Genomic DNA, 13,318 nt, shown 5'->3' on the forward strand with positions numbered 1-13,318 from the left:
GAGTTTCCACATTTTTATCCGAGTTCTCTCGTTGACTGGCTCCATTTTGCGGCGCACAGTGAATCGAGTCAATTGGAGAGGTCGGACATGAAATTTTTGACTGAAACTGCAAATTTTGATGTTTATTTCGTCACATTCTAAAGTGTAAGGGGTGTTCCTGGAGGAGAATTTCACGAGGAAACCAATAAAACCACTTATAGAACCTCAAAGTTTTGTATAAAAGGAGTTAAAAGCGTTTGAAGTTTCCAAATTTTGTCCGACCTCTCCTACTGACCCGATCCATTGTGCGGCGGCGGGCGCGGGACGGTTCAACGAACGCATCGGCGCGGGATTAACGAGCGACATTGAGAAGAATTCGACGGACCGAGCCGGGTCCCCGGCGTTTATATACTCGCTCCTGCTAATTGATCGCATTGTTGACGACCATCCGTAAATTATTCACGGGCGCGAAACGTCCCGCCGGGGAGGAAATAAGAGCCCGAAACAATCGACGAATATTTTTCCAATTACGTTCATTCAAAAAACGACGAGATGGGGTATATCTCTCCTACGGTTTGGATGGAATCCACTATCCGGTGTGTAACATCGTTCAACGTACCCGGCTGGTATTGAGACAAATTTTGCTGTGCGAAAATGAAACCAGCACAGATCCTAATAAATGAGTTTAGGACTGAAATTCAAGGCCCCCAGGGTGTCTACTAAAACAGGCTGGCCAAAAATCAGTACTTTTACAGGACTTTATCGGTACATTCCCGAGAAATTCAGTACCTCCTCGACAGAAAAATTCAGTACTTTTTCAATACCTTCAACTGACGAAAATCGAAACATTTCAAAAATTTGAATTTCCCGTTCAAATTGCGACAAAAATGAAACAAATGCCGGACTTTCTTGCAAAATGTCCGTCCTTTTTCAGTACTTCCGGACCGTCCTTGAAAAATCAGTAATATTTGCAGACTTTCCGGAAATTCCGGAGTTGTAGACACCCTGCGTCCATGGTAGAGGGCGATTTTCTGTGTGATTCCCGTGAAATGGGCCTTGAGTGATGAATGGAGGGGAGGTAGTGAGGGAGTTAATTTGGAGGTTGATCGGAACGGGGCGGGGGAAATTTTTTCGCAGGAGAGGGGGGGGGGGGCTATCGAAACTTTGCTACGCACCTGAGTGCGATTGCCAGGATGCCACGTAGTCCAAGAGACTTGGGAGCTGGGAAGGATAGTGCCGGGGAGTGAGGGAGGGAAGTGAGGAGGGAGTGCGGCTTGGTGGGGTGGGATGCCGGGGCCTTATGAATGGAGCGGCCGATGAAGGAGCGGCATCGAGGAGTCGAGTGGCACCGACCAGGACCGTGCCGGGTGCCGGGTGGCATCATCAAGCATGAGCCTCCGAGTCTTCCGACGCGACGCACGGCAAGGTAGTATCCGAGCGGAATGAGCAACTCCAAGGTCATCCAGGGCCACGCTTCCCAGCGCCAACGCCGCGCCGACCCATCCTTCACCAAGAAGAACTTGAGCGATGATAGGTTCTATCATGATCGAAGAAAGAGGAACATTCAGGGTGTCTACTATAACAGGCTGGCCAAAAATCAGTACTTTCACGGTACTTTTTCAGTCCATTCCCGATTTTAGTACCTCCTCAACGGGAAAATACAGTAATTTTTCAGTACCTCCATTTGACGAAATAAGAAAAATTTCAGAACTTTGAATTTCTCTCCCAATTTGCGACAAAAATGAAAAATTCCGGACCTTCTAACGAAATTTCCGCAATTTTTCAGTAACTCCGGACCGCCCTTAAAAAATCAGTACTATTTCCGGACTTCCCGGCAATCCCGGACTTGTAGACACCCTGAACATTTTCACGAGCTATCAGGAGTCTAGTAGTCCTTGTCACAGGATCAGAACTTTTCGAGCCAATTTTAGCAGTGCCGAATAAGTTATCTAGGTAATCGGTCAAAATACGCTTAAATTTAAAAAAAAGTACCTATGGTATAGACTAAAGAGGCTGCGGCACTCTTTTAAAAATCATTTTCGGAAAGGATATGAATGAGAAAAAATTTTATTTTTCGTTTCCCTTTCATCAAATACCCAATAAAACAACTTTAAACGTTGCCAGAATTTTCGGACATTCCTTAATTTCCCCCGACAAAATATTTATTTCTGAGGATGTTGGTAAATACTTTCCGAGGGAATTTTCAGGTGTTTTCAATTAAATAACACTTAAAATTCATATTGAAATTGGAAGAAAAATATTTACAAATTTCTAAGAAAATTTTTATTTGACTAAAGAAATTGGCGACGTCTGAGGCCTCGTATGGCGTTCCTTCTGAGCGCGACAGTACTCGAGTACTCCTGTGATGCAAACCGTGATTTTCTCCACTTTGGATTTATGAATGAATAATGTATAGATTTGCACTGGATGCTCGACGTACAATACTGATAAAAGCGAGGTGTAATAAACCGTGACGTGCAAAGTATCGCGACGGATGACTTGGTATTTTTCGAAGGGCACCATCACCGCTACTTGGCGTTTGAACGCTTCTCATTATTCATGGATAATCCGTAACCCTCCAACATCTCGAGAATATTCTGTGAAACTCGCAGAGGACGCATTTGCCGAGCTTAGGAGGAACTTGGCATCTGGAAACAATTCTCTTACTAAACCAAGAAACCAAGCAACCGTGCACTGGTATGAAAGCCGCGCCGCATCATACCATACCTTCTACTCGGGCGTTAAAGTCTCCGAATCTGCGCTCACCCAGTCCACTCAAGTGGCGATTCTTCAAAGTTGGCAACACTGGTTTTTCCTCCATTTAAATCCACTGGAAGAGTCGAGTCCAAGATCGATTGTTTCACATACATTTAAATAGAGAAAAAAGCACGCGACATCCGAGTTTTTATTCGATCGAATGGCAAGAAACCACTTGTCATACTGACATCAACGCCGATTCGATGCGCAATTATGGGGCTGTTGCATCGCCACAGAGATCAGGGCATTTAAGTGAATTTCCTTACGTCAAATTTCGCGAGAAACACGCTGATGCCACTATAGTTTTCTCTGTGCAAATTTCAAAGCTTCAAAAAATCTCTCGAAGTTGAGGCTCATGTGCCCACGTCATGAGAGAATCCACCTTCACACTCCCTCGGTGAACACTCCGATGTCACACACAGACACAGAGGGAGCGAATGAATTGGCAAAGTTGCGACTTGGAGAGAGGATTCCAAGTCTTGGGCCACGATCAGGGTGTTTACTAAAAAAGGTTGGCCAAAAATCAGTACTTTCACAGTACTTTTTCAGTACATTCCCAGAAAATTCAGTGCCTCCTCGACAGAAAAAAGTACTTTTTCAGTACCTCCAATTGACGAAATTCGGCAGATTTCAAAAATTTGAATTTCCCGTTCAAATTGCGACAAAAATGACGACAAAAAAGAAAAAATTCCGGACCTCCTTGTGGGATTCCGCACTTTTTTAGTACTTCCGGACCGCCCTTAAAAAATCAGTACTATTTCCGTACTTTCCGGAAATTCCGGACTTGTAGACACCCTGACGGTAGATTCCCCTGGCATGCAAGGCCTCCATTATGGCTACCGTCAATTGAATTAGTTGTTTTCAAAAGGGAACAAGTCCATTTTTGCATGAGCCTTGAGTTGCATAAAAGGACATCCTAACCAAGACCCACCAAGGAATGAACCTGCTCCCTTTTGAAAACAATTGATTCAATTAAGCGCTGCTACCATCATGTTGAGTTTTAAAAATTACAATAATTATTGACGGTACCGCACGGGCATAGCCGGGGCTGGCACCCATCAACCATCCGCCCATTATTAGAACCCGACCAACCGCAGAATCCGTGCGTACATAGACACACCGTCACCGATGACCGGCTGAGGCAGGCGCAGGACAAGCCGACAAGCGGAATGACCGCGAACCTCCCGCAGACACGGACACGAGTGTTCAATGCGCTTCGTTTCAGACGCATGCCAAATGCCGAGTAACAGTAAAATGCAGCAAATATCACTGTCACACTGGAAAGAGAAGTCGCTTGGATCCAGAGTCCAGACCCTTAAAAACATCGACAAGAAAAAATGCTCTTGATTCAATCGGATTTTTGCTTAAATCGAGAACCAAGTCTCTCAGTTTAAGCGTATTTCCTTTTGATTCAAACAAAAAGCCGATTGAAACAAGAGTATTTTTTCTTGTCATTGTTTTCAAGAGTTTGGACTCTAGATCGAAGCGACCTTTTTCTCCAGTGCATCCTCCTTCACCGATCCAGTTCCTAGAAACATTTAAAGTTTTGCATATTTTCGGACGTGAGGTCAAATCACTTACATTGAATAAATTGATTGATAATTGATTAAAATTTGATATTAAATAAACTCTTTGATTTCGTAATAACGCTGAGTTCGTATAATTTAATTCAACCACAGCTCCGAAGAGGTAAGGTCGTGCAGGATTAAAATACAGAGGGGTGGTCTTTCGCCATATTTACAAACCTGAACTCGTTTTGGAAACGATTGGCCTTGTTGATGATTTCTGAAACTTTTCGAGACTCTCCTTTCTCACCATGTCTGGAGAATTTAACCTTTTAGGAGGCATCTGCAAAGACGTTACTATTAGAAGGAAAAATAGTTTTCAATAGTTAAAAATAGGAAAAATAGTTTCTCTTGAAACGTGAGTCATTGCGCCTCGGTGCGTCATGTTAATCGAACAGCATTCATCGCGGTTTTGGTGTTGGCAGAAATATTCTCGTTGAATCAATAATAAAGATATGCAGATGATACTATGACAAAGGGTTAAAAACATACGATTGGACTCACCCAACAGAGAGTTCAAATCAAGACTACTATAGACAAAATTTCATTTTTCTTCTTACCTGAAACAACAAATAAACATTTTATGTTAGAATTAAATCTGAATATTGTTAGTTTATACATTGACACATGCAAAAAAAAAAAAAAAGCTTGAATTATACCGACATTCTAGGCGCCACAGGCTGCTTCATCTAGATTCGATATCGATAGCAGAGGCGTGGCGTGAATTGCGATATATCGATTGTTATGCCATTTAAACCTATGGTAAAGAATCGATTATTAAGGTGTTCGCTGCGAACACCCTGTTTATCGATCCTTTTTCATAGGTTTAAATGTCGTAACAATCGATACATCGCCATTCACGCCACGCCACTGATCGATAGGGATTGAAACGGAGGAAAACCAGTGTTGCCAGCTCGCCACCGATCCTCAAGACGGCGCGCCGCTTCCTTGATTCCGATTAATTAACAAGATGTTAATTATTCCGCTTGTGCAAATGCTCGCTTCAGCCGTAACGGGGAAGTATGACTGCGGCTTTTGCGGTGGTGATGGGGTGGAGGGGGGGATAGGGAACTCGAGGTAGCGACCTTACGGGCGCGAGGCGTGTTCGTCTGACCGTGCACGTCCGTGCATTCTGCCGTGCTAAAGAAGAACGCAGTATGAGCCTTCAGACGTTGCCAGGTCTCCTTCGATAAAACCCGAATTTATTGGAAAAATTGTGAATATTTTTTTCCATCATTTTAGGACAATTTTGTACACAATTTAATCAAAAATGTCGGACAATTTCAGGGGAAAATATTCATGAATCTCGTCAGAAATACAAGTTTTATCAAAGGAAATTTGGCAACGCTCGAAGGTTCATACGGCGTTCTTCCTTCGCACGGCAGCATTGCACAGGTGTCTCGCCGTTGTTGCTCGCAGAATTCCATTCGACGGAACAGTAAAGTGCTTGTATAAAATCACCGACGAAGACGGTGGAAAGAACGAAATATTAATCATTTTAGTCTGATTAATTCAAAACAAGGATGCAGGAAATGAGCAGGGGTAAACTAGAAAAAAAGTCCCTTGGATCCAGACACCCCAGCCCAGACTCTTAAAAAATTCGACAGGAAACATCCTCTCAATTCAATCGACTTTTTGCTTGAATCAAAACGAAATCCGCTCACATGAAGAGTCTTGGTTCATGATTCGGACAATAATCAGATTGGATCCAAGAGACTTTTTCTTCTGAGTAAGTTAAAAGGTAAGTTCGGAGATGCGTGCTATTCCTTGCCTGATGATAATGATTCACCAACGACTTATCGTGCAGATAGCAGTTCTCTCGATAATGATTGACGAATATTGTGGTGAACACTTCGCAAGGTGAGAGCAGGATTGCCACAGAATTTGGAAAATGAAATTCTCTGACATTTCTCTGATTTCCCAGACACATACTGGTGAAATTCCCTGACAATTGAAGATGTGACGGATGGTTAAGAAGGCATAATTGAAAATAGTTCTCAGGCAAAATTTCTTGTTCAAAATCTCAAACCCATTTTAGGAGGCAAATGAAGGTAATTTAGCAAATTTTCCCTGACATTTTCGTCATTTTCCCTGAAATTTCCCGGGTTTCCCTGACTTTTCCAAATTTCCTGACATTTCCCGGTTTTCCCTGACTGTGACAACCCCATGAGAAGATTCGCAAAACCAAATACTCGACACTTGGCCCATCGGTGATCATCAGGCGAATCAGAACGTTGCCATTGAGACATAACTTTCAAAGTTAACACTATTAGGAAGGCTGAAGAGGGGGGGGGGGGGGAAGGCTTGTCTCTTAAGTATGCACATTGTGTCTAACTCTTACTGCACCGGAGCAAGGACAAAACGTTGCCGGAAGGGCACATGGAAGCTTGCAGGAGCGGCACGTTTCCCCCGCGTTTCGCTGTGTCGTAGTCCGCGCTGAGACCATAGACACTTCGTGCCACGATTTTCCGTCTCACGGCAAACCACTTTTGGAAAACATCAATAACTTCTTCCTCCGCGATCTGCCGATGTATCGCACGCTTCAGTGGCGTGGCGCGCTTCGCGGTGCATTGAATGATCTGCCATTTAAACCTAGGGAAAAGGATCCATAAGCAAGGTGTTCGCAACCAACACCTTAATAATCGATCTTTTACCAGTGTCAAATGAGGTAATATCGATAATCCATCATTCACGCCTCGCCACTGGCACGTTGGGGGATCAGGGTGTCTACTAAAACAGGCTGGCCAAAAATCAGCACTTTTACGGTACTTTTTCAGTACAGTCTCAAGAAATTCAGTACCTCCTTAACAGAAAATTTCAGTACTTTTTCAGTACCTTCTTTGACGAAATTCGATAAATTTCAAAACTTTGAATTTTTCGTTCAAATTGCGACAAAATGACGAAAATTCCGGACCTTCACGCGGAATTTCCGCACTTTTCCAGCACTTCCGGGCCGCCCTAAAAAAATCAGTACTATTTACGGACTTTTCGGAAATTCCGGACTTGTAGACACCCTGGCGATCTACACAAAAAACCAAACCCTTCAGACATTTGAAATGTGCGTATACCTATTGAGAAACGAAGATCAAAGGGAAACGATTTTAAAATGTAGCGGATAAATTCTATGTGTCATAATTGTGGGTTGAAATTCAAAATTCCCAATTTTGAACCTTAAAAAGTTGTCACACAATGAACTCGTGGAGTTCCGAGGGCGGCTTCGTTGAAAGGCGCGGGACAAAAACAATGAAATCCGAGTATTATACCTCATGAAAGAAACATTCCATGCAAAGCATGTGTCCTTCAGCTGCATATTTTAAAGTTCCGTGAATACAGAGCCACATCTATGGAGAGGTTTTTAATTAGGTAGTACAGCAAAAAGCTTAAAAACATGGAGAAAAAAAAATCTCCTTTGCAAGGAATTCCTCGAGAGGTCGCGACGCGACAGCTGTTCTCAAAAATACCACAAACGCAACTTGAGTTGGCAGTGTTGCCAAGGAATAGAGATTTAATTTTTGAACGGGCCAGGGAACAGGTTCACAACTCATATCAAGACACATCTTACATCACCTCTCCAAACCTTGACGCATAGAGTGATTCACATAACGAAGAAAATCAAGGATAGCCAAATATTAAGCCAAAAATATCAATCGTTCCCTGGCGAGTGCAATTTTGTATTAATGCGGTGTGACCGTAGAGTGGACCATCAATTTATTCGTTGAGTGGGATTCTTTAGAAAAACAGTTTAATCAAGAGTCCTTTTTCTTGTCAATGTTTTCAAGAGTCTGGACTCTAGATCCAATGTGTTTTTTTTCCCGGTGCACATACGTTCTTAGGAATTTAAGGAGCCCCCCCACCTATTAACCGTTAAATCGAAGAATTGATGTGAACATGCTTAAAAATTGTGTTTTATCCGATGATAAATTTGTACGTTAACCTCAAAGCAGACTTCAAGAGGTGCGAAGGTAAATGGACCCAGGGAAGAAAAATTTTGAAATTGGTTCTTAAAAAGCTTCTCTTCTGCTGACGTAGTCTACTTATCCTGTGAAAGAGCTTTCCTCGTGCGGCATTTCTTGAGAAGCAGCCGCGAAAATTCTAGGATCGGCGATAGACAAGAAGCGAATCGGCAGCTGCGCGAGATCGGAGGCTGCACACACGCGGCGCGGCGCACCCGAGATGAGTGGAGCTCCTGCACCTGAGCGCACGCATTATCACACACCAATAAAAAAGCACAATGGAGACAAAACCCGGCGGCACAATGGACTCGGCTCTGGCCAAGACCCGAGACCTAGAGGCGGAGCAGCCGTCTGAATGGAGTTCAAGAATCGCACAAAAAACACCGTGTCCAGATCCGCACCCGCAACGCATCATCCCAGCTCCGCATCTCCAAAGACGTTGACTCGTCTCTGGCTTGACCAGTCCGTCATCCATCGCTCCGATTCCACCAAATGGGTCAGTTACACTGCGAGCTCATTATTGAAATTCATAGACAAAGTTATAGACAAAGATGACTGGATGGAGGCGATCCAGGGTGTCTACTAACAGGCTGGCCAGAAATCAGTACTTTGTCAGTACCTCTATTTAACGAAATTCGAAAAATTTCAAAAATTTGAATATCTCGCTCAAATAGAGACAAAAATTTTCAAAAAATGAAAAAAATTCCAAACCTCTTGCGAAATTTCCGCACTTTTCCAGTACTTCCGACCCCCTTAAAAAATCAGTACTATTTCCGGACTTTCCTGAAATTCCAGGCTTATGGATACCTGGCAAGGTAAAAATAGTTGCATTATCTTCGCGACATTTGAATGCTCTTGGTTCCTTCTTCGCAAAATGCAATCCAATTTCGGTTTCACTGTCTCTTCCATTCAGGATCCATCCCACCACCTACTTCCAACTCGAGTGTGAATTTGAGGAAAACCTTGCCCAACTTTCCCTGAAGCGGTACCGAAACCAGGTGTGAGCGCACGCCGCCGCGCCGCACTGGGCCGATGACCCACAACCCGACATTCTGAGGATGGCGGGATCTGGACCTGGGCACCGGTGACTCGAGGAGAAACAGCGATACAGTGTATGCCGCGCCGGGGTACGGCAAGGCCCAGGGGGAGGGAAGGAGGGAGCCTCTTAAAGTTGTACCAAAGAGAAGATTAAGCACCGCGCATGGCCAGTGGGCATGAAAACGAGTCCGCAGCTACGACGCACAGTGGATCCAGTCAAAGGGAGAGCTTGAACAAAATTTCAGAACTTTGAGAGCTCATAACTCGGTTTTTACAAAAGTTTGAGGTCTTGCAAATGGTCCCGTTGGTTTTCTCGTAAAATTTTCTGAAAGGGTAACCCCGTAGAATTTAAAATTTGACATAATGAACATCTAAATTTGCGGTTTTTATGAAAAAATTCATGTCCAACCTCTCCCAGTGATTCGGTCTACTGTGCGACGCGGCATGCGGCAGGCGGCGCGCATTCCTGGCGTGGATGAAGATCCTCGTCGCGTCAAGATGCACTCTCAGAAGACCGGTGACTCGCCGAGATGAACCCTAGACACCCATTCAATATCTCTTCAACAGTGGCAATTCTGATAGTGGTGAGGTATAGAGCGCCTTCATAACTTGTTACCGAGAAAAGCGCTGGCGTATAAACCGGGGGGGGGGGGGGGGGCTGTTTTCGAGGGTGCACAACATTCAAGCGCGCTGTTTTTGAGGGAACTAAACTGTCCACCGCGTTACTTCGTGTGTCGGGCAAAAGCCTGCGAAAACTTGAAATGGGAGAACCTAAATTTATTTCGGGGGAACTCTTGGAAGTTTCTGCACCTCTGCCATGCAAGGTGCAAGGTGGTTGCGTAGTGTCAAAGATCACAGTCGACATGGGCTTGAGAGCATTCAAGGGTGCAGACAGTTCTGACATCCAATTTTGATTACTTCTTTCTTCAATTTTTTTTCTTCACTTGAAATTGTTGCTCTCTACTTACGCATCGCAGTGACTGTGCGGAAAACACACGACTTTCCCCTTCAAGCCTCTCCCCCTCGCCCTATTTCCAGACATCTTTTAGCAGCCCTCCCATTTTTAAGACTCGTTCCCAGAACCTTTCCACTTTTACACGTGATGGATCATAACCCGACAGCCTCGTAACGTAATTGAAGAGGTGCTGCACCCCTGGGGGGGGGGGGGCGCTCCATTCATTGATAAGAGCCCCCTTTCCCCCGGGGCGGGCGCACTGACCACAAATTGAGTTGTGCTCATCGCATCGGGACAACCCAAGACGCGGATAGTAACCTTATTCGTAACGACTTGCTCTCACCTTCTGGAAAACCTGACAATGTTGCCAGATATTCGCCGATCCATGAGGTGAGATCCCCGAGAGGGAACTGGGAGGGATTCGATGGGGCAACCTCGAAAAGGGGTCAACGGGACCATTAGGACTCGACGCCTTGCGTCAATGGCTGCCAGCCGCCGCCGTGCCGCACCACTCGACTCAAGCGAGAGATTAATTAGGGAATGTCATCAAGGGTCGCCGCTAAGATTTGAGACGAATGAAATTCTGGCCCTGACGAGCAATTCCTTCCCGAAAAGACGCTCATAACTCAAGTGACCAACGTTTACGGGGAACCATTCCCGATTTGGGGGGAACGCTTAATTTATTCTTTTAGAAACGTCAAAACTCATCTTGATGAGTGTGTAAGGTCCAAACATCCGAGAGTCGATCGATCAGGAAATCTACTTTGTTCTTCTTAATCTTCGTCTGACAGCCTCTGGTCATGGGACTCGTATCATATTCCAGATGAGAACGCCTTAGAATTTTTATTTTTTTTTTGACCTACGAGAAATGATCCTTGCACCACCGAAAAATTGTTCTCGTGCGCGCGAAAAGTAGATCATGGCATCTCTTTTGTTGACAGTGGGCTGAGGGAGGTTAAAACTCTTAAAAGCTACTTTCATGTACAAACGTGAGGCCGTGACAACGCTTGGATACAACTATTCGTGCTTAATGGATGTGCGAGTTGCAAATCCCAAAACTGAAGGCGCACTCGTTTCCCTATGCTCACCAAAAATCAACGTTTACGAACGAGAGGAGACGCTGGGTATTTAGAATCTCGTCCAGGCACATGTGTTTTGGCGGATTGGTGTCGGCCATTTTGAATATTGTTTAGTATCCTACTGCAGCAAAGCTGGATAGAACGACTCCTCTGGCGAAATGTTCACCTGTGCCGTAATGTCGTTTCTGAAGCGGGAAGCTCAAAGAAACGCAAATAGCTTACGCAGATTGTGAAGTTAGGAGTGCATTTCTGAGTTTGCCAATGCGCTCATCGTGATATTCGAGACATTTTCTATAAGAAACAAATCTTATTTTTGCCCTGGCAAAATTTTCCAACAGACCCATTGGCAAAATTTCGAAGCAATTTTAACTGTCTTAACCTGTAACTGTTAGATTTGAAATGTCTGCATACAAAAACTTCACTTGTGGCAAATTCTACTACAATGAAAGAAAACTAAAGATTTTTTCCTATTTTTAATCAAACTTTCTTGAGGGTGGGGCGGATGGTCATTAGCTGAGAGGCTTTTCAAGGATAAGAAATGACTTATTGCGAAAAAAGATGCGAGGACGTTGAGATCAACATCAACATCAAGAATGCCCCGACTTTGAGAGAAAATCGGTTGAATGCAGCCATCCGGGCTGGAAGAGCCAGGGGAAAAGGGTGCTTTGGAACTAAGTGTTCTTTGGAAGTTAAACGAATATTTCATGAGACAAGATCCGCGATTCCTTTCATAAAACATTCATTTGATACTTCCAAACTTCGAAACAGTGACTGCACTTACCGCACCGCTGCCTGTAAAATAGCTGGATAGTGGTTCGAAGTGGGTCAAGTCTCCGAGAGCTTTAGGCTCTGAGTAAACGGCGAGTGCCCTAGCTGCGAGGGAAAATAATTAAATCGGAACCAGCTTAATTCCGACTATCGTCCATCTTCCTTACAATCCTTTCACACTATTCTGTCCTCACGTCATTTTAAATTCATCAAGATTAAATATAATTGATAAACCATGATTTGTCTCACTCAAGTCAGTTGATTATACGATGATTTTGCCGGACCCTTGCAACCCTGAGATGAGGCTTGGCTTTTAAAGAGGATCTTCCTAGCAACCGGGGACGGGGAGTCTTACATTTTTGGGTGCAATTATCGAGATTTATAACAGGGTGTCAATTGGTATCCTGTCATTTCAATTCCTTACTCATTCAGTACCTTTTCTTTGCTTTTTCCTTTCCTTCCCGAAAATTCAATTTTTCGACAATTCTTGAAAATCCTCGCTTTTTCCTTTTCTTCCTGAAAATTCAATTTTTTGACAGTCCTTGAAAATCCTTGCCTTTTCCTCACCTCACGCGCATTTTTTACTGTATTCGAATTGGGAAAATAGAATGACGGAATGACAAACGAATAAACCGAAAAACTCCACGAATCGAACCGGGAACTTAGTAAATGGAAATCCCATACCCCAAAGGCTAATTTTTACAGTTTATCACGAAAATCTCAAATTTCCATACATTTTCCGTGCTTCCGTACCGACCTTCCGAAATCCGTGCTTTTCCACTTCGAGTGGCGGGGAAGGAACCCAACCTCCCCCCCTTCTCTTTCACATACGGCATTCATACCTGACGACGAAGTTCCGAGCACATTGAAACCGTTACTACGCTGAAGGGCCCGGAGGGTTCCATGTCACTCATTCTGAAAAGTTATTAAGAGATCCCGGGGAAATGGTCAAGACGCGGCCACAGAGCGCAGCGACGACGGCTGCAAAAGTGAAAGCCGAGTCTGTTGGTCGACTACTGCAGAGAAAGTATTATGTCGGTCCGCGTAATAGTGCGTCTCAGCGCCAAAGCTTTTGCGGTTTTTTCGTTTCTTCCTTTTCCTGGGCCATCTCCCTAGGCGCGAAAAATTACGCTTCGAAAGTTATGACATGCCAACGAACCCCCACCCCTCCCCGAGTTGATAGTTGCTAACTGATATAACTCTAGACGATTATCAGTATTCTTT

General features: G+C 44.2%; 1 long non-coding RNA gene across 1 annotated transcript in view; it reads right to left on the reverse strand.

Moving 5' to 3' along the window:
• LOC140225729 (uncharacterized) overlaps window positions 1–13,318 on the reverse strand; it is a 95,792-nt gene that overhangs the window by 15,709 nt on the left and 66,765 nt on the right. The gene's annotated exons all lie outside the window — the stretch shown is intronic.

Source organism: Bemisia tabaci, chromosome 1 (assembly GCF_918797505.1).
Source record: "Bemisia tabaci chromosome 1, PGI_BMITA_v3".
NCBI classification, from domain to species: domain Eukaryota; kingdom Metazoa; phylum Arthropoda; class Insecta; order Hemiptera; family Aleyrodidae; genus Bemisia; species Bemisia tabaci.